Below are 21,853 nucleotides of genomic sequence, written 5' to 3'. Positions count from 1 at the left end.
TTTAAAATGAAATTGTGCATTGTGAAGAATGGGAGTAGAGTGTACAGGAGTTTTAAAAGCTACTTGGTCATGAAACTCTTGCTTTGTGCAGGATTCGAGGGGCACTAACATTCTGAGGAAAATATTTTGGGAAACATTGATCTAATCCAAACTTCTCATTTTACCAGCAAACAACTGTGGGGCCCTCTAAGTTTCCTTTCTCCATCATTGTGACAAATTCATTGGAATTAATTCAATCAAACCTGGGGTCAGCTTTGAAGAGATTTATTTAGCAGGTAAATCTGTTTTGTACATTTTGAGGGAGTTCTGAGTTTCCATAGTCAAAAACCACAGATCAATTTAACCAACCTTTATGGAATATCACCTATGGCCCAAAGACCCTTTAGCTACAGTGATGGTCTACAAAAATATAAACTGTAATTCTTGCAATACAGGAGATTAGTAATAATGGTCAATATAATGATGATGACACCATGAATAGCTAACATTTATTGAATGCCTTTCTATTAGTCAGGCACTTTACTAAGTATTTTAATCCTCCCAACAATTTATGAGGTAGGGATTATAATAATTCCCATCTTATAGTGAGGACACTGAGGTTAGGAAATTATCCTAGCCTAAACGTTAAGTGTAAGCATGAATAGAAAGGTGTTATCAGCCTATAAGACATTCCTTTATGAGTGATACAAAATCCTATATAAATTCAGAGAAAAGAAAAGTGGTTTTAGAAGTCCTTGATCAGTGAGTGTGAAGCATGTGGTGGCCCGGTTACTGTTTGTTTGCCCATCTGTCCTCCCTCTGGGGATCAGCACCCCCTTACTTTGGAAGAATTGTTTTCCTTTTCACTGAAAGGTTCTTTCTGGCTATGCGATGGGGCACATTGCCTCAAACTAGCCCTGTTCCAGTCTTTGAGAACCTTGAAATTGGAACCAAGGGAAGAGGATTGCCTCTTGAATGGTAATTCTCTAAAATCTAGTCTGAGGTGCTGGTGCCTAATCCCTGGGTCTGTGGAAGGAGCTGGGCTGTGAGAGGGGAGAATGATGTTGATGTCAAGAGAGAGGCAGGTGCTAGGAGCAGAGAGATGGAGGCCTGGAGGGTTTCTGGGCTTCTCTGAGGCTTAGGGTTTGGATCATTGTCTTCATTACTGGAACAAAGGATTTACCATACCTGCTCTTCTGGGAATGAAACTGTCCTGCTTTGCAAAATAAAGTGTCATTAGAAAGAGATCTTAAAAACCCCACACCATAGACAGGTGCACAGATCCGTAGAAGTGTTAAAGTTCTGTGTGTTGGATGCTAAGCCAAGACTCTTAAGTATGTTCTAAAGAGAAACTGGTGTGTGTAGCCTGTGCACTCCCAGGGAGATAAAAAGTTAGGAACTTTATGGGTTGGGCTTGGTGGCTCCCACCTGTAATCCCAGCACTGTGGGAGGCTAAAGTGGGCAGATTGATTGAGCTGAGGAGTTCGAGACCAGCCTAGGCAACATGGTGAAACCCCATGTCTACAAAAGCTACAAAAATTAGCTGGGCGTGGTGGCATGTACCTGTAGGCGGGAGGATCGCTTGAGCCCAAGAGGGAGAGGGTGCAGTGAGCCATGATTGTGCCACTGCACTCCACCTGGGTGACAGGAACTTTATGGGGAATGGGATCTTGGAGACTGAGTAGAGACTAGAGGAAAAAAAAAAAAACTACCTCCCCAACTGGCCACACTATTCTTTTAAAAAATGTTAATTGACAAATTAAAATTGTACATATTTACGGAGGTATAATGTGATGTTATGATATATGTATACATTGTGGAATAATTAAATCCAGAGAATTAATAGATTCATCACCTCAAAACCTATCTTTTTTGTGGTGAGAACATTTGAAATTTATTGTCTTAGCAATTTTGAAATACACAATACTTCATTGTAAACTACAGTCACCATGCTGTGCTGTAGATCTCAACAAAATGTATTCTTCCTGTCTCAACTAAAACATTGTACTCTTTGACAACATTTCCCCATTCCTCTCACCCCCTCCAAAAACACCCATTCTTTATGTTGAAGAGAATGGCTAAAAAGTCCCAGCAGGTTTCAACTGACAGCTTCAGTGGTTGTCCCATCACACTTCAATGTTATTAATAGAAAGGGGAGGGGCAATACATAATTCGGACAGGCAGAAATTACCATTGTAACCACTTTCCGGACTTCACAGAAAAAGTCCTCTTGTTTTCATCTGTAAAATGGGAACTGCGTGAATACCATTATTCTTTTCTTCAGCCTCCAAAGAAAAAACAGATGCAAAGCCTTTTATCAATTGCAAAACAGTATACAACGTGTGTTATTACTCACAGTTGTCTTACTGTGACCAAACACTTTATAAGCCTGCGGCAAGTCAGCCTTACTCTCAGGAAGTGGACAATATTTGGGGAAGGAGAAGCAGCAGGATCTTTCAGGACAGTAGCCTTGGTGGGTCCAAAAATTCCTTGAGCGAAATGGGAGACAAAACTTTCTTCCTGCTTTGCGGTTTATCCTGTTAGTCTTGTCTCTCTTCACTCCTATTTTCTATGGAGAATTTCCTGGTTTTGGAGTTTGGGTGCGTTTTATGGAGAGGAGGCAGAACATCTTTAGCTCCAGTAGAATGAAAGGATACATGCAAAGGAACCTAGCACAGTATGTGGTACCCAGTTCCCCTTTAACTTGGCTTTATTCATTCACTCCTGGTAGGGCATTAATAAGGGATTTAGCCCCCTCCTATTGAAAACGATTAATTCAGGGAAGAGTTCAGGCAGTGTGGACAGATACAGTGTAGGCCAAGCCTGTTTCTAAGGCAGGAGCTGGGTAGGGAGGGTGAGAAGGGCGAGAAGAATAGGGAAATATGTGTCGTCTGTGTTGCTGCTGTTGCAACCACCACAACAAACAAACAAGTGAAAAAAAAAAAAAAAAAAGAATTGTCCATACCGGAAAGTGTGCTGTTTTGGAGGAGGCTGGGGAAAGTGTGGATGGCTCGAGTGGGTCCTGTTGGATTGAAGTCTGACAGTGGTGATTCCCTTCAACAAATGGTCGGGGTGGGAGGGTACACACACACACACACACACACACACACACACCCCCCACATGCAGCGCCCAGCCTCCGATTTCAGCGCTGGCAGGAGATAACCATTCTTAGCTCGCCTTTCCAGGGTTATTTTTGGCTGAGGCTGTTCGCTGATGGCAAAAGATTTCAGCCCCCTCCCAAATCCCTCCCCGTGCTTGTTCTAAAGAGAAACTGGTGCGTGTAGGCTGCACACTCCCAGGGAGACAGGGAGACGGGCCTGGCGCCGGAGAGGAACCCGGACTCTGCCCAAAGTCTCGCCGCCCGCCGGCTGTTTTCTGGCGGAGGGTGTGCCCCGGAGGGCGGCGATCGCGCGTGAAGGCTTGGGCCAGGCGCGGGTGCAGGCGTCACCGGGGTCGGGCTAGCAGGCCCTGGAATCAGGCTTTTGGGACACCCCGAAAGTGAGTCCAACTTGGGGAGAAACTGAGGACACCTCGGGCGGTCTGGCAGCGGAGAAGGTGGGCGGGAGAAAACTTTACAGGAAGGCAGAAGCAATCTCTGCCGAGGGAGTCAGCGAGCAGCCGCACGGAGAGGAGGGGCGGGCAGTCCCCAGGCGGGCGGGTGCAGGGTGCAGGGTGCCGACCTGCCGGAGAGGGGGCCTGGGCGCGAGGCGCAGTCCCGGTGCGCGGCCAGGTGGGCGGAGGCCCCCGGCAGGCTGCAGATTGCCTCCGGCCCCGGAAGCCTCAGCAGGACCGGCCAGGAGGCGCCACGGAGGGGAGCCCCATCCCGGTGCTGACAGTGCCCACCACGCCCTACGAGGACCGGCGGCCGGCCGGCGGCGGGGGTCTGCGGCAATCTACCGGCCTCTTCGAGGGCCAGCGCAACTACCTGCCCAAATTCATCCAGAGCATGCTATCGTCCATCGACCTGCGCGACCGCCGGTGCTGCAGCACGGTGGTGGGCAGCGACGGCAGGTACTTTAGCAGGACGGCCATCGAGATCGTGGGGCAGATGGCTGCGGCCAACGGGGTGAGTGTCCAGATGCCCCTCGCTTCCCGCCGCGCTGCCGCCATGCCCTCTCCTAGCCCTTGTCCCCCTGCTGCCTCCAGGCCCAGCTGGGAGGCCCCTGCCCGGCCCAGGCTTTGCTTCCTCACTCCCGCGTCCTCACCCTCCAGCGCCCCACTCCCGCCGCGCTCGCAGCCTCCCCGGCGCACCCCGGACACTGGGTTCTATTATTACCCACCGCCCCCAAAAGCCTTGAGGGGTGTCCGTCGTTCCTGGAGCCACTCCGGGTACCCTGGACTCTTCTCCGACTCTGCACACATCCCGCACCTGTTCATTTTTCTTTCGGACATTCTCTTACCCGGCCCTGTAGATTCCAAGGCAGCTCCCAGTTTTCCATATTGTTCCCAACGCGTTCACTGCCCACAGTCCCCACACAAACTTCTTTCCCAGGCTCACAACATAGTCTCTCTTCCCCGTGCCCTTTTTGCAATAATCTGCCAGTCCCCTAAGTCTTAGCTCTGCCTATTTAACAGTAGTGGTGTCTCAGAACACACACACACACACACACACACACACACACACACGATCCCTGACATATTTGGCAAGAGTAGGTCCTGAAGGTTTTTAATATTTTGGTTCTTTAACCCAGTGGAATTACTGAATGATTTATTTAATTAGGGTAGGGATGGAGTGGATCCATTTGTTTGATGCTAAACAGCCTGAGCTCGCAGTTCCCAGGGGGCATATCTCTAAATGATCTGAAATGAGATTTGCAGTGGTTTTCTTAATGCAATTCCCAACTTCTCTCCAAATGCCTTTTGACATTTGACAACATTTCATGCCTCTTCCCCTTTCGCTTTTCATCCTTGTTTTCTCTCCCTTCTCCCACGACCTCGGTAGTCTTCTGCAATCCAGATTCTCAGACTTCGGGTTTTTCTCCCTCTGCCCCTTTCCTCTCTGTCCTATAACTAGAAGCACCTTTTGGCATAGACCCGTATCCCAGTTTCCTCTTTCCCAGGTCCAGCAGCATCTCAAGGACATCTACAAGAGGGATACCTAACTTCAGGGGTCTCTGAATGATATGTGGGAAACATCGTCTAAAAAGGTAATTTTATCCTTATTCATGCAACCAGACCCACACTCATAGAACTTGTCTTTAAGGGGAGTGTCTTGCAGATGTATAAATGAGTGTTAACATCTTTAAAAGCAAAACTGAACATTTCCCTGGCATTTGTATTCCCTCCTTCCTTCCCAACCCTTTCCTTTTCATTTTCTCATTTATTATTAAAAACATTTTTAAAGGATCTCCATGCTTCATATTTATCTACTATAATTCCTCCTTCTCGGTGTTGCAGGGATAGGGAAAGAGGATTTTTTAAAAAACACAATAAAAAGCAATTGGGAGAAACAGGGCCAGTGGTGTTGGGGTGGGTAGTGGAATTGTGATTTTTGACTCCAGTAGACAATGATGCTGGATATATGGGGTTTGATTTCTCTCTGGCTCCCCTCTTGAGATTGATGAAGTTTGGCTAGAATCAGGGAGTTGAAGAGAGGTTGACAAATGGTCTTTCACTCTTCTCTGACAGGCTGTTCCTGTGGAGTGATGGAGAATAATGAGCCTTGGGAGAGCTATGGGAGCTCTCATACTCCTTTCCGAGCCAATTTTTTAGGGAGTGAGAGAAACATGGCCTGTCCAATACTTGTTGTGGGTCAGGATATTTTTGAAGCTACGGTTGTTGATTTGCATGGGAAAATTATTATGTCTTATTATTTCTTGTCCCACTTTACCATAAGGGCTCCTCAGCTTCTTACTTCAATGGGTCTTCCATGACAAACACACTTTATTAACTCTAAGAGTGGAATTTATTTTAACAGATAATTAGCATAGGTCAATATATGCTTAAAATAGAGTCAAATTAAACGCACTAGCTGTTATAAAGGACAGCTGACAAAATCCACATAGAAGCATCGACTCTTAAATAATCTGAAAGTACTACTTCTAAGAGGGGCGGGCATGGGTGAAGGGAATGGTGGACATGTTTCAGAATTTCAAACGCCAACTTTAACCAATCGTTTCCTCATTTTGTTCACCTTCTTGGGGGCTTATGCTAAAGTGAAGTGAATAGCCATAAGGCTGGCTTCAGGAGAAAGGTGGTCTAAAAGAACTGGATAATTATAAGCAAAATTGGTCTCGAATGATTGAAAATTGATGAGAATGTGCTTGTCTCCTGATTTGGCATCCTGAGTTAGACTCAGGAATACTGAACATGGATCCCAAAGGCTTTGGTCTTTTTTGATATCCTATTGGATAATCATAAGCAGGCTAGAAAAATAGGAAACTAGAATTTGTTCTCTTTGAACTGACAAATCTGACCAGTGGGCTGCATTCTCTATATCTGAAAAATCTTGGTTTTGATTGAAAAAGTTAATTTTACAAAGCAATTTTCTTTTTTTAAATTAAATTTCATTTTTTTTTTGACACAGGGTCTCACTTTGTTGCCCAGGCTGGAGTGCAATGGTACAGTCTTGGCTCACTGTAGCCTTGAGCTCCCCAGATTCAGGTGATCTTCCCACCTCAGCCTCCTGAGTAGCTGGGGCTATAGGTGCACGCCACTACGCACAGCTGATTTTTGTGTATTTACTACTCATAGGGTTTCTCTGTGTTGCCCAGTCTAGTCTCAAACACCTGATCTCAAGAGATCTGCCTGCTTTGGCCTCCTAAAGTGTCATGAACCACCATGCCCAGCCTACAAAGCAATGTTCTAGGAAAAACTACAGTTACTCTTTGATTATGTAATTGCTGGAGAAGAAAAGCATGGCATTTCTAAAATGATGAACTATATTACTTATATTTTAATATCTCATAAAGTTTGAAATAGACATTTCAAACATAAACATGTATAAAAATTTTTATAAATTATAAAATCAAAAACATTTTACAATTATTTTATTATAAAATTATTATAGAATCAAAAACATTATAAATTTAAACAACTTTTTAAAAAATTTATTTTGGGATTTCCCATGGAGTGATGGAGAATAATGAGCCTTGGGAGAGCTATGGCAGCTCTCATACTCCTTCCTGGGCCAACTTTTTTAGGAAATGGGAGAAATATACCCTGTTCAATGTTTATTGTGGGTCAGGATATTTTTGAAGCTATAGTTGTTGATTTGCTTCAAACTTTAAAAAAATTATTATAAAATTATGGGATGTAAAAAAATGTATTATAAAACTTTGAAATTTTCAAACTTTCAGAAAAGCAGAGAGATGAGATTAATGGCACTCACAGGCAAGCATAGAACATAGATTGTAAACATTTTGCTATATTTGTGTCATGACTATTTTTTGCTTGTGTTTGAAAGTATATTAAAGAAAATGATATTTTACCCCTAAATTCTTTAGTACAGATTTCTAAAAAAATAAGAACATTTTCCTGTATAGTTACAAAATCATCTTTTCAAACAAAATAAAAAATGGCTTTTTTATATCATTTATTACCCAGTCCACATTCAGATTTCCTCAATTATTATGAAATGTCCTTTTATTTTTTGAGACAAAGTCTTGCTCTTTCACACAGCCTGAAGTGCAGTGAAACAATCATAGCTCATTGCAGCCTCAAACTCCTGGGCTCAAGTGATCTTCCTGCCTCAGCTTCCTGAGTAGCTAGGACTAGAGGTGCACACCACCATGCCCAGCTAATTTATTGTTTTTGTAGAGATGGAGGTCTTACTACGTTGCCCAGGCTGGTCTCAAACTCCTGGCCTCAAGTGATCCTTCCAGCTTGGTCTCCCTGAAATATCTTTTGTGGCTGGTTTGTTCAAATTAGTTTCTTCTAATCAAGGGACACACATTGCATTTGATTATTTAGCTCAAGACTGTTTTAACCTGGAAAATACCCATACTCTTTGTTTATGTATTTATTTAGTGAAATTGACTTGTTGAAAAACTAGTCAGTTGTCCTGTAGAATATTTCCCCTTCTGGAATTTTCTGGTTGCTTTTTATGGTGTCATTTAACTTTTCACTCTGTTTTTTCCTGGTTAACTGGAAGTTAGTTCTAAAGGCTTTTAGGCCTGCTATAACAAAATACCAAAAACTGGATGACTTATAAAGAACAGAAATTTATTTCTCACAGTCCTAGAGGCTAGCAAGTTTAAAATCAAGGAGCATGTGGTTTTGATATCTGGTTAGGACCAACTTTCTGGTTCATAGATTGGCTTTCTTGCTGGGCCCTCACATAGTGGGAGAGACTAGCTAGCTCTCTGGGGCCTCTTTTATAATGGCATTAATTCCATTCATGAAGCCTCTGTCCTTATGATCTAATGACCCCCTAAAGGCCCCACCTTTTAATACCAGCACCTTTGGGGTTAGGATGTCAACATATTAATTTGCGGAAGACATACACGTTCAGCCCATTGCAAGGTTTAGTTAGATTCAGGTTCAACTTCTTTTTTTAAAGACTATTTCATAGGCAATAATGTGTATTCACATCCCATCATTAGTGATGGTGAGATGATCGCAAGGTTAGGGTGATCACTGCCTATCTCCTCTGCTATATTCCCCCTTGGGTCAAGCCAGTAGTCTGTGACGTGAACTTTGTACCATGTGTATATTCAGTTATATTCTGTATCAATAGTTACTTGATTGTTTTAGCATTTATTAATGATCCTTGCTTGAGTTGATTATTTCATTAGGGGTTTCAAAATGGTGAATTTCTAATTCTCTAATTCTATCTACATGTTTTAGCTGGCATTTTTCTATAAGCAGACCATTTTCTTCACAACTGGGTTATTTGGCTACCCTGAAACATAGTTCCTTCCGGGAAGGCAGAACATATGTTTATTTCTGTCTTTTAAAAATTACTGGTGTTTGGAGTGAAGATTAGGTGAGCTAACTACCTCCACAGGTGACAAATGAATTTTGTTTTGTCTCACTTTTGCTTTTTTGAATATCACTGTGGCTGCTTGGATTTTTATATTTAATTTGAATGGATTAGGGAATAAATGAGAAGATAGGTTTTATCTGTTTCTGTAGTTTTTATGTGGCTGTGTGAACTTACTTTTAAAAATTCCCAGAAATATTTTAATTCCCCTTTAAAGGTATAAACTATGTCATACTATAAAGCAAAAGAAAAACCAATCATGTGAAGAGTAAATAGTATCGTTTAAACGAATTGTGGTTAAGCTTAGTTTGTAACTAATTAGTTTTTTATTTTCTTTCTACTTTTATCTGCTTCAGAGCCTCTTCAGTGGTTTAGATCTTCTATGTGTCAAATTATTCTAATCTCTTAAAAAGTTTAAGAGCTAAAATACAACACAATGACTACAGGAATGCCCTTGTCCTTTTCTGGGTAGGTACACCTAAGGCAACTTCTTTTTCTCTTCTTTGTTCTCTTCTTCTTTCTTATTCTTAAATCATCTTCAATATTGGACAGATGACAGCACTAAGCCTGCCTCAAGATGTTTCTGACTTTTTCTTTTTCTTTTTTTTTTCTTTTTTTTTTTTGAGACGGAGTCTTGCTCTGTCACCCAGGCTGGAGTGCAGTGGCACAATCTTGGCTCACTACAACTTCTGTCTCCTGGGTTCCAGTGATTCTCCCAACTCAGCCTCCTGAGTAGCTGGGGTTACAGGCATGCACCACCACGCCTAGCTAATTTTTTGTATTTTTACTAGAGACGGGGTTTCACCATGTTGGCCAGGCTGGTCTTGAACTCCTGACCTCAAGGGATCTGCCTGCCTTGGCCTCCCAAAGTGCTGGGATTACACGTGTGAGCCACTGCACCCGGCCGTTTCTGACTTTTTCTAAAGTCTTTTTTCTCTGGAGATGACATTATATAATAGCACTGTTCAATAGAAGTTTCTTTGATGATGGAACTGTTCTATAATCTGCATTGTCCCAGCCACTAGCCATATGTGACTACTGTAACACTTGAAATGTGGCTAGAGCAACTGAAGAACTGAATTTTGCATTTTACTGAATTTTAATTAATTAAAATAGAAATGCAAATAACCATAAGTGGTTAGTAGCTACCATACTGGACAGCAAAGATCTATAATTCAGCATTTAAAATCGATTTTGTTTTGTTTTCAAAAATGGAGTCAGACTGTTACAACCCAAAAGAACTGTAGGTTAAATTAAGGTAAATCGCCAAATACTACATACACATTTGGGAAATCCAAACCAGATTTTTTCATGTGATAACCACACCCTCTTTTGACTTTAGCCTTGGAGGTAATGGAGTATGGCAGAAAAAACCCTGTATCAGCAGCTGGAAGACTCACCTTCTTTTCCTAGCTCTGCCATATATTGACCAAAAGAGTCAAAGTCCATTCAGATGGTTGAAGGGCCTTGGAATTTTGTTTTTGGTTTTCACATACAAGTTGGAGGGCAGATGCATTAGCCTCTTGAAATACCCAGAAACCACTTGTTTCCTCATCTAAAAATCAGGTATGACAGGATCATTTAATTATCCTGGAAATCAGATGAAGCACTGCATATGAAAGCACTTTGTAACATCGATAGCACTGGGAAATGTAAAGACCTTTTACTGAAATATAAAGGTGTATGGTCAACTGAATATATCTCAGATAGTTAGGATTTGACTGTATATATTGAATATAACCTGTAGTGGGCCCCTTGGTAAACAGCTTACAGTTTTGTTGCAAGTTTTAGCCAAGAGAAGATTTATTTGTTGACTAGTCATGCCCTTTATTGGCCACATGATGAGCAGCCAAGATATTAACACACAGTGCACCTTGCAGAATTCAAGAATGTCTCAGTGTCTTGTGAACTAGGAAGCTGAAATGCAGTGGTATGCAGAAGGCTGGCTCAGTAGGAGCCTTGGGAGTGTCCTCCAGATAGATGTTTGTGCAGGTTGTGTTTGATTCCAGTTGGCCATGAAAAGCTGGTTGCTCTAAAGAATGAGAATATACTTGGTTTTGCATTTACTAGAACTATCTGGGGAACAAATCTTGGGGTGGAAGAAAGAAGGGAGGGAGGGAAAGCTGTGCTTCAATACCTAGGGCTTCTTTCCTGGAATGGATCTGAGAATCTGGGATTGGGTGGCTAATATCTCATCTCTAGAAGGGAGAAAGAACTGGGTGGTGATGGCTTTGTATTTTCTATTGGAGTTCACTAGAGAATAGGTGAATGGAATGGGCTGCTATGATCCAGACATTAGGGAGGACAGGTTTGTGATACATTAGAAAACTTGAATGAGCCCTTCTATGATTCTCTCTTCCCTCTTTCTGCTTCCCATTCTTAATCACCATCCGCAGGTTGTGGAATTAGCAAATCTATTATGTGAGCAATAGCAAACTTACAGGAGCCCTTGGCTCCATCTATCTCCCTGTTTGTGTCAGTTCCTTCTGGATGCTTTTAGTCTGTGGTCTTCATTCACTCTTTTTATGGGGAAGTAAAAGGAGTGGGACAGATTATGAGAACAGCTGGGTCCTCCCAGTTGCTGGGGTGGTTATTTTAAGCTTTGTTTAATGTGTCCAGAGACCCAGATGGCATTTTTAACTAAGCTGCTTTATTAAATCTTGTGATAAAGCATAGTGATGTTTATTGAAAAGGCAGAAACGCATCAGCAACATTATGCGTGAAACTTGCTCTAAGAATTTTCTATAAAATATCTGTTCTCTTTGAGCCTTTTGTGAACTCTGGAAGTTTGCTAGTTTCTATACAGACTTGAGGACAAGAAGTTGGAACCCACTTTTGGAGATGTCCAAGCATAGGTATTGGATTCATTAATCCTAACCCTCTCAGTTTTAAGGCCCCGGATACCCTTCTGTTAGACAACAGTAACATGAGCAAGCACTGTAATAACCTTTAAACAAGACTATTTGGAAATAATGGACAAGAAAAATTAGTATAAATTGTTTGGGGATTTTAAAATTAAAGATAAAAAGCTAGGGCTTCAATGACCTGTGCCAGCCTATAGCCTTAAGAGTCAATTTGCAAACACTCAAGATTTGGCCAATATGCCTCTACTACTTCTACTTAACACAGTCAAAGGGAAATTTTTAGATTCTTTCATCTGATTTGACTCTCTTAGTTACGAATAAGAGGATATCTAGAATATATATGTGACTTGTTAAAATGAAAATCCACCTCCTCTGAGTCTTCAAATATCTTTCATATCTTACATTTTTTAGTCACATCAACTTTTGAAGTCATGTCCGTAGTTGTATGAAAAGAAAAATTTCAGGAACATTCAACCTCAAAAGTTCTTTTTCTTAGTCTGAAGTCGTAGAAGCATTTGACTTTTACTTTCTCTTTTTAAGTTTGTACTAGTAGGTATTTTGTATAAATATAATATTTAATTATTGCCTTTGTATTCTTTTTCTCTAGTAAACATCCTGGTTTTTAGCTATCAATATGTAGTTTTACATTTAGGGATTTCTAATGGAAAGAGAAAGGAATCTGAAATCAGAGGACGAGAGTTTATTCTACTTGACCAAACACATACACAATACTGGAAGGAGAGTTTTACAACAAATATTTAATATCTATGACATGTAAAACGTTTTTTGAAATCAAGAAAATTCAAAAAATTCAATACAAATATCATCAATAATAAGACATGAACAGGTGGCCAACCTTATTAATAACCAGAGAAATATAAATTAAAACAATCCATCAACTTGTAAAAAAGATGAAATTACCCAGAGTTGGTGTAGGTGATGGAAAATTGTCATGTTTGTATACTGTTCATAGAAGTTAAATTGACATAACTTTTTGGTCAGGCAATTTGGAAGTATATATGTAAATTAATAGAGTAGTTTTCTAATAACCTGGGAATCTCTTAATCTAAGAATCTTTGCTGTAGATTTTTCTAGAACAAATGTACAAACATCTGTGTACAAGGGTACTCACTGCAGCATTTTGCTAAGGAAAAACTCAGAAAAAATCTATATGTTCAACAGAGAACAGGTACATAATTTATGACACAACTGCACAATATACACCACTAAAATAAAGGATATAAATTTGTATGTAGTATGAAAAAGATGTGAATGATAGCTTGTTGGTGAAAAACAGCAATGACTGGAATATTGTGTGTAACGTAATCCTGCTTTTCTGTATATAATGTAGGCATAGAAAATAGGATTGAAAGGACATACTCTAGTCAACAGTGTATATAGCTTGGGTGGAGGGGGTGTATAATGGGGAAGGAGAGTCCCTTTTCCTATCTCTTCCATATACATCTCTGGATTTAAAAGATCATACATGCATATGCATTACCTTCAAAATTAAAATGATAAAGACAAAAGGAGAAGCTTTGGATTTGAATCATGATACTACTGTTTGCAACTTCTATGACCGTGGGGAAGTCGCCTAGCCTCCTGGGGTTTATTTCCTCATTTATAAAAATAGGGAAAGTAATAATACTTGTCTACATATCTTCTAGGGTTGTTGGGAGGATTGAATGTGATAATGGGTTACAGCGTTATGAATTATTTATTCATATAACACAATTATTATAAAAATATTTTGCTCTGATTAAAATAAAAGAAGGACGAGATCGTGTGTGTTTTTCAGTCCCAGTAGCTTTACTAACCAGAAAGCGCCTGCTGATGTGGTGATCACAGTTGCTTTGGTGCAGCTTCCTGTTGACTTTTGGCAATTCTCCACGCTGCTAGCTAAGGCTGAGGTGGCGACTGTGAAAGGTGTGATCTCCTCCCCCTCCCAGCACACATTTGTGTGCATACTCACACTCATGCACACACAAACACACACATGCACACTCTATCACAGTACATGAGGTGGCAGCAGCTGCTCCGGCATAGACTTTCACACAACATAAAGGGCTTTTTTGGTGTGGTCTGTGCATTATTTCCTGTTAAGCATGAGCTGAGTCAGTGCCATGCTTTTCCATCTGAAACCTTTCTGAGGCTCAGGCTGTGTTAAGAGCAAACCCTCTCCCCTCCATGCCCACCCCATGGCCCTCTACTGAAGCCAGATCATAATCTGCTCATTTCATGAGGATTTTCAAACCGAATGGACTGGGCCATGTGAGAGATCACTGAAAGGAACAGACCAAGCAGAGGCTAAGAGACTCCACGCTAATCTGCTGAGTCATCTGAAAATGCACAGCTGTGGCAGCTCACGGTGCTTTAAAGTACTTTGGCAGGATGTTTGTTCAGGGGGCCTGTTCCTGCAGCCCTGCTGAATGTTTGGTTAGGAGGCATAATCATTTTTTGGACAGGATCTCCCAAATGTAAAGTGATAGATGCTAATGTGGAATATAATACAGAAGATCCAGCTTGGATGTCATAAATAACAATAAATTGTTTAATCTTGCTGAGTTGTAAATATATGATTGCCAGAGGTCTTTAGTTCACTGGAACATAGTATGGGGGCAGGGGCACTTAGCAAATAGGCAGTTATTATTTTCCAACCAGACAGAAACTGGTCTGATGAAATTTATCTAAAAAGGCATACACATGTATTTTAATTAATTGTGACAATTACTCAGAGAAAACACATGGCCCTAAAGAGGCTGAGGGTTTTTTTGTTCTACCTATAAATGTATATGTATATTCACCTATATTCTACCTATGTATAAGTAAGAGAATGAGTTTTTGTTTTGGGGATATATATTTATACGTATCTATACAGACAGATATACACATACTTAATTTCTGTGTACCTATTAAGGTGCGGGGACAGATGGAAAGTATTTTTAAGCATTTAGATAGCTTATTCTATAGCATATGTGTGCATATAGCCCCCCCATAAAGCTTTGTCTCTTTTCTGGATATATTTAACAAGAGGCTAGAACAGAGTCCAAAATGTCAGAAATGTTTGAACATTCCATAGAAAGGAAGGAGGTGTTTCCAAATGACCTATGTTTCTATGGCAATAAATAGAACTTGTGCTGCGTTGGATGGGTCAGGAGTAAGGAATATAAACAGTGTAAGTATGGCTATTCCAGGCAGAAATCTACCTTGTAAGAACAGCTTTGTGCAGTGAGCTCGACAACATTGATCAGTTAGCAGTCCGGTTCAGTACAACATTGATCAGGTAGCAAGACGGTTCGGCAGTGCCAGTCGGAGACACAGATGGGGACAATCAAAGAAGATGCAGGTCAGGACAAGGATGCAGACATGTACCTGTCACTACCATGGACTTCAGCAGCTTCTTAGTGAGCAGGTTTATGATCAAAGAAGAAAGACATCGTTGATATGTAAGCATGTTACAATTAATTTGCTGTTTAGTTACTAGCAAACTACATCCAGTTTTTAGTTTTTAGGTTTTTTTTTCTTTTTTCTTTTTTGAAACAGGTTCTTGTTCTGTGATCCAGGTTGGAGTGCAGTCGTTATCCAAGCTCACTGCAGCCTTAAACTCCTGGGCTCCGTAGATCCTCCCACCTCAGCCTCCCAAGAAGCTGGGACTACAGGTGCACACGACCATGGCCAGCTAATATTTCTAATTTTTTTGTAGAGATGAGGCCTTGCTGTATTGCCCAGGCTGCTCTTGAGCTCCTGGCAGTGTAAATATTTCCATGTTTATACAGGTGATGGTATAGATATTTCCATGTTTATACAGATGAGTGTGTAGATATTTCCATGTTCTTAAAGATGGCGGTGTAGATATTTCCATGTTTATAGAGATGGCGGTGTAGATATTTCCATGTTTATACAGATAGCGGTGTAGATATTTCCACGTTTTTAAAGATAGTGGTGTAGATATTTCCATTTTTATATAGGTAGCGGTGTATATATTTCCATGTTTACACAGATGGCGGTGTAGATATTTCCATGTTTATTGAGATAGCGGTGTAGACATTTCCATGTTTATACAGATGGTGTAGATATTTCCATGTTTATAGAGATAGCGGTGTAGATATTTCCATATTTATACATATAGCGGTGTAGATATTTCCATGTTTATAGTGATAGCGGTGTAGGAATTTCCATGTTTATAGTGATAGCGGTGTAGATATTTCCAAGTTTATACGGATAGCTGTGTAGATATTTCCATGTTTATACGGATAGCGGTGTTGATATTTTCATGTTTATACAGATAGTGGTGTAGGTATTTCCATGCTAATACAGATAGCGGTGTAGATATTTCCATGTTTATACAGATGGCTGTGTAGATATTTCCATGTTTATACAGATGGCAGTGTAGATATTTCCATGTTTATGCAGATGGTGGTGTTGATATTTCCGTGTTTACAGAGATAGCGGTGTAGATATTTCCATCTTTGCACAGATTGCGGTGTAGGTATTTCCATCTTTACACAGATAGTGTTGTAGATATTTCCGAGTTTACAAAGATAGCTGTGTAGATATTTCCATGTTTACACAGATGGCGTTGTAGAAATTTCCATGTTTACACAGATAGCATTGTAGATATTTCCATGTTTATACAGATAGCGGTGTAGGTATTTCCAAGTTTATACAGATAGCGGTGTAGATATTTCCATGTTTATGCAGATAGCGGTGTAGATATTTCCATGTTTGTACAGATGGCGGTGATGATGTTTCCATCTATACACAGATTGCCATGTACGTATTTCCATGTGTATACAGATGGCATTGTAGATATTTCCATGTTTATACAGATGGTGGTGGAGATATTAACATGTTTACACAGATGACTGTATAGGTATTTCCATGTTTATACAGATGGCGTTTTACATATTTCCATGTTTATAGAGATAGCGGTGTAGATATTTCCATATTTATACAGATAACGGTGTAGAAATTTCCATGTTTATACAGATATCGGTGTAAATATTTCCATGTTTATATAGATCACGGTGTAGATATTTCCATGTTTATAGAGATAGCGGTGTATATATTTCCATGTTTATACAGATAGCGGTGTAGATATTTCCATGTTTATACAGACCGCGGTGTAGATATTTCCATGTTTATACAGATAGCGGTGCAGATATTTCCATGTTTGTACAGATGGCGGTGTTGATATTTCCATCCCTACACAGATGACCGTGTAGATATTTCCATGTTTACACACATGGCGGCGCAGATATTTCCATGGATATGTAGATGGCGGTGGAGATATTTCCATCTTTATACAGATAGCGGTGTAGTTATTTCCATGTTTATATAGATAGCGGTCTAGGTATTTACATGTATATACACATGGCTGTGTAGATATTTCCATGTTTATACAGATAACTTTGTAAGTATTTCCATGTTTATACAGATGGCGGTGTAGATATTTCGATGTTTATAGAGATAGCAATGGAGATATTTCCATGTTTATACAGATAGCGGTGTAGATATTTCCATGTTTATACTGATCACGGTGTAGATATTTCCATGTTTATAGAGATGGCGGTGTAGATATTTCCATGTTCATAGAGATAGCGGTTTTGATTTTTCCATGTTTATAGAGATAGCTGTGTGGATATTTCCATGTTTTTACAGATAGGGGTGTAGATATTTCCATGTTTATAGAGATGGCGGTGTAGATATTTCCATGTTTATACAGATCACGGTGTAGATGTTTCCATGTTTATACAGATCATGGTGTAGATATTTCCATGTTTATACAGATCACGGTGTTGATATTACCAAGTTTATAAGGATAGCAGTGCAAATATTTCCCAATTTATACAGATAGTGTTGTAGTTATTACCATGTTTATACAGATAGCGGTGTAGATATTTCCATGTATAAACAGATGTCTGTGTATATATTTCCATGTTTAAACAGATGGCGGTGTGGATATTTCCTTGTTTATAGAAATAGTGGTGTAGTTATTTCCATGTTTATACAGATAGCGGTGTAGATATTTCCATGTATATACAGATGGCTGTGTAGATATTTCCATGTTTATACAGATGGCTGTGTAGATATTTCCATGTTTATACAGATGACTTTGTAGGTATTTCCATGTTTATACAGATGGCGGTGTAGATATTTCCATGTTTATACAGATCGTGGTGTAGATATTTCCATGTTTATACAGATCGCGGTGTAGATATTTCCATGTTTATACAGATCGCGGTGTTGATATTACCATGTTTATAGGGATAGCGGTGTATATATTTCCATGTTTATACAGATAGCGGTGTAGATATTTCCATGTTTATACAGACCGCGGTGTAGGTATTTCCATGTTTATATAGATAGCGATGCAGATATTTCCATGTTTGTACAGATGGCGGTGTTGATATTTCCGTCTATACACAAATGACCCTGTAGATATTTCCATGTTTATACGGATGGTGGCGCAGATATTTCTAAGGATATGTAGATGGCGGTGTAGATATTTCCATGTATATACAGATAGCAGTGTAGTTATTTCCATGTTTAAATAGAGAGCGGTGTAGATATTTCCATGTATGTACACATGGCTGTGTAGATATTTCCATGTTTATACAGATGGCGGTGTAGATATTTCCATGTTTATACAGATAAATTTGTAAGTATTTCCATGTTTATACAGATGGCGGTGTAGACATTTCGATGTTTATAGAGATAGCAGTGGTGATATTTCCATGGTTATACAAATAGCGGTGTAGTTATTTCCATGGTTATATAGATAGCGGTGTAGATATTTCCATGTATATACACATGGCTGTGTAGATATTTCCATGTTTATACAGATGGCGGTGTAGATATTTCCATGTTTATACAGATAACTTTGTGAGTATTTCCATGTTTATACAGATGGCGGTGTAGATATTTCGATGTTTATAGAGATAGCAGTGGAGATATTTCGATGTTTATACAGATAGCGGTGTCGATATTTCCATGTTTATACTGATCACGGTGTAGATATTTCCATGTTTATAGAGATGGTGGTGTAGATATTTCCCTGTTCATAGAGATAGCGGTGTTGATTTTTCCATGTTTATAGAGATAGCTGTGTGGATATTACCATGTTTATACAGATAGGGGTGTAGATATTTCCATGTTTATAGAGATGGCGGTGTAGATATTTCCATGTTTATACAGATCACGCTGTAGATATATCCATGTTTATACAGATCGCGGTGTAGATATTTCCATGTTTATACAGATCATGGTGTAGATATTTCCTTTTTTATACAGATCGTGGTGTTGATATTACCATGTTTATAGGGATAGCGGTGCAAATATTTCCACATTTATACAGATAGCGGTGTAGTTATTAGCATGTTTATACAGATAGCGGTGTAGATATTTCCATGTATAAACAGATGTCTGTGTATATATTTCCATGTTTAAACAGATGGCGGTGTAGATATTTCCTTGTTTATACAAATAGCGGTGTAGTTATTTCCATGTTTATACAGATAGCGTTGTAGATATTTCCATGTATATACAGATGGCTGTGTAGATATTTCCATGTTTATACAGAAGGCTGTGTAGATATTTCCATGTTTTTACAGATGACTTTGTAGGTATTTCCATGTTTATACAGATGTCGGTGTAGGTATTTCCATGTTTATAGAGATAGCTGTGTAGATATTTCCATGTTTATACAGATAGCGGTGTAGATATTTCCATGTTTATACAGATCGTGTTGAAGATATTTCCATTTTTATACAGACAGCAGTGGAGATATTTCCATGTTTATACACATAGCGGTGTACATATTTCCATGTTTATAGAGACAGCAGAGTAGGTATTTTCATGTTTATACAGATAGCGGTGCAGATATTTCCATGTTTATACAGATGCCTATGCAGATATTTCCATATTTATACAGAGGGCTGTGTAGATATTTCCATGTGTATACAGATGGCAGTGTACATATTCCCATGTTCCTACACATGACTGTGTAGGTATTTCCATGTTTATACAGATGGCTTTGTAGACATTTCCATGTTTATAGAGATAGCGGTGCAGATATTTCCATGTTTATACAGATAGCGGTGTAAATATTTCCATGATTATACAGATCGTGGTGTAGATATTTCCATGTTTATACAGATACCGGTGTAGATATTTCCATGTTTATATAGACCGCAGTGTATATGTTTCCATGTTTATACAGATAGCGGTGTAGATATTTCCATGTTTGTACAGATGGCGGTGTTGATGTTTCCATCTATACACAGATTGCCGTGTAGGTATTCCCATGTGTATACAGATGGCATTGTAGATATTTCCATGTTTATACAGATGGTGGTGTAGATATTTCCATGTTTATACAGATGACTGTACAGGTATTTCCATGTTTTTACAAATGGCATTGTATATATTTCCATGTTTATAGAGATAGCAGTGTAGATATTTCCATGTTTATACAGATGGCGGTGAAGATAGTTCCATGATTATACAGATAACGGTGTAGATAATTCCATGTTTATACAGATAGCCATGTAAATATTTCCATGTTTATACAGATCACGGTGTAGATATTTCCATGTTTATAGAGATAGCGGTGTAGATATTTCCATGTTTATACAGATAGCGGTTTAGATATTTCCATGTTTATACAGACCGCTGTGTAAATATTTCCATGTTAATACAGATAGCGTTGCAGATATTTCCATGTTTGTACAGATGGCGTTGTTGATATTTCCATGTTTATGTAGATAGCAGTGTAGATATTTCCATGTTTATACACATGGCTGTGTAGATATTTCCATGTTTATACAGATGGCGGTGTGGATATTTCGATGTTTATACAGAAAGGTGTGTAGATACTTCCATGATTATAGGGACGGCGGTGTAGATATTTCCATGTTTATACAGATCTCGGTGCAGATGTTTCCATGTTTATACAGATCATGGTGTAGATATTTCCATGTTTATACAGATCACGGTGTTCATATTGCCATGTTTATAGGGATAGCGGTGCAAATATTTCCATATTTATACAGATAACGGTGTAGTTATTAGCATGTTTATACAGATAGCGGTGTAGATATTTCCATGTATAAACAGATGTCTGTGTATATATTTCCATGTTCATACAGATGGCGGTGTAGATATTTCCATGTTCATAGAGATGGCGGTGTAGATATTTCCATGTTTATAGAGATAGCGGTGTAGATATATCCATGTTCATAGAGATAGCAATGAGGATATTTCCATGTTTATACAGATAGCAGTGTAGATATTTCTATGTTTATACAGATAGCGGTGTAGATATTTCCATGTTTACAGAGATAGCGGTGTAGATTTTCCATCTTTGCACAAATTGCGGTGTAAGTATTGACAAATTTACACATATAGCGGTGTGGTTATTTCCAAGTTTACACAGATAGCTGTGTAGATATTTCCATGTTTACAGAGATAGCATTGTAGATGTTTCCATGTTTATACAGATTTCGGTGTAGTTATTTCCATGTTGATACAGATAGCGGTGTAGATATTTCCATGTTTATACAGGTAGCGGTGTAGAAATTCCCATGTTTATACAGATCGCTTTGTAGACATTTCCATCTTTCTGCAGATGTCAGTGTAGATATTTCCAAGTTTATACAGATGGCAGTGTAGATATTTCCATGTTTATACAGATGTCTGTGTAGATATTTCCATGTTTATGCAGATGGCGGTGTAGATATTTCCATGTTTATAGGGATGGCGGTGTAGTTATTTCTATGTCTATAGAGATAGCGGTGTAAATATTTCCATGATCATAGAGATGGTGGTGTAAGTATTTTCATGTTTATAGAGATAGCGGTGTAGACATTTCCATGTTTATAGAGATAACGGTGTTGGTATTTCCATGTTTATACAGATAGCAGTGTAGATATTTCCATGTTTATACAGATAGCGGTGTAGATATTTACATGTCTATAGAGGTAGCGGTGTAGGTATTTCCATATTTATACAGATTGCGGTGTAGATATTTCCATCTTTATACAGATGGCGGTGTAGGTTTTTCCATGTTTATACACATGGCCGTGA

Source organism: Pan troglodytes, chromosome 14, assembly GCF_028858775.2.
Source record: "Pan troglodytes isolate AG18354 chromosome 14, NHGRI_mPanTro3-v2.0_pri, whole genome shotgun sequence".
Classification (NCBI taxonomy): domain Eukaryota; kingdom Metazoa; phylum Chordata; class Mammalia; order Primates; family Hominidae; genus Pan; species Pan troglodytes.
The sequence above is the reverse complement of the archived record's forward strand: the minus strand, read 5'-3'. Positions refer to the sequence as shown.